Below are 5,000 nucleotides of genomic sequence, written 5' to 3'. Positions count from 1 at the left end.
ATATATATATATATATATATATATATATATATATATATATATATATATATATATATATATATATATATATATATATATATATATATATATATATATATATATATATATATATATATACGCTATCCTCTTCCTTCAACCTCATTTTATATATTTGGCTTTTTCTTCTGTAAACTTCTCTAGCGCTGCAATATTTTTCTTAGCAACTGATTAAATATATACAACCTTCTTTTACCTATTATACTATCTAAAACGCTATTCTCTTCTTTCAACCTCCCTTTATTTATTAGGCTTATTCCGTACATTTCTCTACCGCTGAAATATTTTTTCTTAGCACCTGGATAACTACTTTTGTTTATTAGTCTTTTTTCTTTTACAAATTTCTCTAACCCTGCAGTATATTTTTTAGCAACTGATAAACAATCTAAATGCCCTCCTCTTCCTTCAACTTCCTTTTATTAATTTGGCTTCCTCTGTAAATTTCTCTACCTCACAAATATTTTATTATATATATATATATATATATATATATATATATATATATATATATATATATATATATATATATATATATATATATATATATATATATATATATATATATATATATATATATATATATATATATATATATATATATATATATATATATATATATATATATATATATATATATATATATATATATATATATATATATATATATATATATATATATATATAGTTCAGAAATATATTGAAAATTGACTGAAAAAAAGCCAAATAAATTAAATGAGGTTCTATATAGGTGATTCAGTTGCTAAGAAAAATATTTCAGCGGTTGAGAAATTTACAGAACCCTGATAAATAAAGGGACTTTCATACTATTCCTGCATTTTTTCTTTTCTTTCCTTTTCGTCTTCGTTTTACTCGTGTTTTACTCTTAAAAGACCGTTCAGAAAAAAACATGTCGGACGGTTTTTGTGTTGAGATCGTTAATAATTCTTTGCCGGACTAAAGAAAAAAACAAAAATAAATCTTCGTTATACTGGATTACATTACGTACGGTGAATTTAAATGATATATATATAATATATATATATATATATATATATATATATATATATATATATATATATATATATATATATATATATATATATATATATATATATATATATGCTATCCTCTTCCTTCAACCTCATTTTACATATTTGGCTTTTTCTTCTGTAAACTTCTCTAGCGCTGCAATATTTTTCTAAGCAACTGATTAAATATATACACCCTTCTTTTACCTATTATACTATCTAAAACGCTATTCTCTCCTTTCAACCTCCCTTTATTTATTAGGCTTCTTCCGTACATTTCTCTACCGCTGAAATATTTTTTTCTTAGCAACTGGATAAACTACTTTTGTTTATTAGTCTTTTTTCTTTTACAAATTTTTCTAACCCTGTAGTATTTTTTTAGCAACTGATAAACTAAACTCCTCTTCCTTCAACTTCCTTTTATTAATTTGGCTTCCTCTCTAAATTTCTCTACTTCACAAATATTTTTTTTTGGCACAGGGCCAATTTTATATATATATATATATATATATATATATATATATATATATATATATATATATATATATATATATATATATATATATATATATATATATATATATATATATATATATATATATATATATATATATATATATATTGATCCAGTATTCAAGACAAATATTTCAGTGGTAGAAAATAGAATGAAAAAGTCAATAATAAAAAGAGGTTGTATATAGTTGATCCAGTTACAAGAAAAATATTTCATATGTTAATAAATTTAAAGAATAACAATGATAAATAAATTGACGTTAATACTTTTACTGTATTTTTTCTTTTCTTTCATTTTCGTATTCGTTTTACTCATGTTTTACTATTAAAATAGAGTTAAGAAAAAACATTTCGGATTTTTGTTGTTGAGATCGTTAATAATTCTTTGCCGGACTAAAGAAAATAAATAAATCTATATATATATATATATATATATATATATATATATTTATATATATATATATATATATATATATATATATATATATATATATATATATATATATATATATATATCCTTCAACCTCCTTTTATATAATAGACTATTTTTCTGTAAATTTCTACTGCTTCAATATTTATATTATATATATATATATATATATATATATATATATATATATATATATATATATATATATATATATATATATATATCTATATATATATATATATATATATATATATATATATATATACGCTATCCTCTTCCTTCTACCTCATTTTATATATTTGGCTTTTTCTTCTGTAAACTTCTCTAGCGCTGTAATATTTTTCTTACCAACCGATTAAATATATACAACCTCCTTTTACCTATTATACTATCTAAAACGCTATTCTCTTCTTTCAACCTCCTTTTATTTATTAGGCTTCTTCCGTACATTTCTCTACCGCTGAAATATTTTTTCTTACCAACTGGATAAACTATATACAACCTACTTTTGTTTATTAGTCTTTTTTCTTTTACAAATTTCTCTAACTCTGTAGTATTTTTTTAAGCAACTGATAAACTATCTAAACGCCCTTCTCTTCCTTCAACTTCCTTTTATTAATTTGGCTTCCTCTCTAAATTTCTCTACTTCACAAATATTTTGTTATATAGGGCTATATATATATATATATATATATATATATATATATATATATATATATATATATATATATATATATATATATATATATATATATATATATACTTGATCCAGTATCTAAGACAAATATTTCAGCGGTAGAAAATTGACGGAAAAAAAGCCTAATAATAAAAAGAGGTTGTATATAGTTGATCCAGTTGCTAAGATAAATATTTCAGCGGTTGAGAAATTTACAAAAGAACCCTGATAAATAAAGGGACGTTCATACTATTCCTGTATTTTTTTCTTTTCTTTCCTTTTCGTCTTCGTTTTACTCGTGTTTTACTCTTAAAAGACAGTAAAGAAAAAACATTTCGGACGGTTTTGGTGTTGAGATGGTTAATAATTCTTTGCCGGACTAAAGAAAAAAACAAAAATAAATCTTCGCTATACTGGATTACATTACGTACGATGAATTAAAGTGATATATATATATATATATATATATATATATATATATATATATATATATATATATATATATATATATATATATATATATATATATATATATATATATATATATATATATATATATATATATATATATATATATATATATATATATATATATATATATATATATATATATATATATATATATATATATACGCTATTTTCTTAGCAACTGGATAAACTACTTTTGTTTATTAGTCTTTTAAACTATCTAAATCCCTCTTCCTTCAACTTCCTTTTATTAATTTGGCTTCCTCTCTAAATTTCTCTACTTCACAAATATTTTTTTATATATATATATATATATATATATATATATATATATATATATATATATATATATATATATATATATATATATATAGATATATATATATATATATATATATATATATATATATATATTTATATATATATATATATATATATATATATATATATATATATATATATATATATATATATATATATATATATATATATATATATATATATATATATATATATATATATATATAGTTGATCCAGTATCTAAGACAAATATTTCAGCGGTAGAAAATAGACGAAAAATAAGCCTAATAATAAAAAGGGGGTGTATATAGTTGATCCAGTTGCTAAGAAAAATATTTCAGCGGTTGAGAAATTTACAGAAGAACCCTGATAAATAAAGGGACGTTCATACTTTTCCTGTATTTTTTCTTTTCTTTCCTTTTCGTCTTCGTTTTACTCGTGTTTTACTCTTAAAAGATAGTCAAGAAAAAACATTTCGGACGGTTTTGGTGTTGAGATCATTAATAATTCTTTGCCGGACTAAAGAAAAATACAGAAATAAATCTTAGTTATACTGGATAACATTACGTACGGTGAATTAAAGTGATACATATATATATATATATATATATATATATATATATATATATATATATATATATATATATATATATACGCTATCTTCTTCATTCAACCTCCTTTTATATAATAGGCTATTTCTTCTGTAAATTTCTCTGCTGCAATATTTTACTTACCAAATTGATGAACTATATATATATATATATATATATATATATATATATATATATATATATATATATATATATATATATATATATATACGCTATCCTCTTCCTTCAACCTCTTTTTATATATTTGGCTTTTCTTCTGTAAACTTCTAGCGCTGCAATATTTTTCTTAGCAACTGATTAATTATATACAACCTCCTTTTACTTATTATACTATCTAAAACGCTATTCTCTTCTTTCAACCTCCCTTTTTTTATTCGGGTTCTTCCGTTCATTTCTCTACCGCTGAAATATTTTTTCTTAGCAACTGGATAAACTATATACAACCTACTTTTATTTATTAGGCTTTTATCTTCTACTAACTTCTCTAACGCTGTAATATTTTTTTAGCAACTGATAAACTATCTAAACGCCCTCCTCTTCCTTCAACCTCCTTTTATTTATTTGGCTTCCTTTGTAAATTTCTCTACCTCACAAATATTCTTATTAGCCACTGTCCCAATTATATATATATATATATATATATATATATATATATATATATATATATATATATATATATATATATATATATATATATATATATATATATATATATATATATATATATATATATATATATATATATATATATCACTTTAAACCTCTGAAACTAAATACGGTAAATAAAAAATGATCTTCATATAATTTAAACATTCATATGCAATTTTACTTATTAATTTCTGCTCTTAATTATTTCCACTGCTCAGAAATATATTATCATTTTTTTTTAGTCCTTTTTCAGGCTTTGGAAATGAGTACGCTACATAAAAACCGAACAT

Source organism: Eriocheir sinensis, chromosome 56 (assembly GCF_024679095.1).
Source record: "Eriocheir sinensis breed Jianghai 21 chromosome 56, ASM2467909v1, whole genome shotgun sequence".
Classification (NCBI taxonomy): Eukaryota; Metazoa; Arthropoda; class Malacostraca; order Decapoda; family Varunidae; genus Eriocheir; species Eriocheir sinensis.
Note: the sequence above shows the minus strand (reverse complement) of the source record.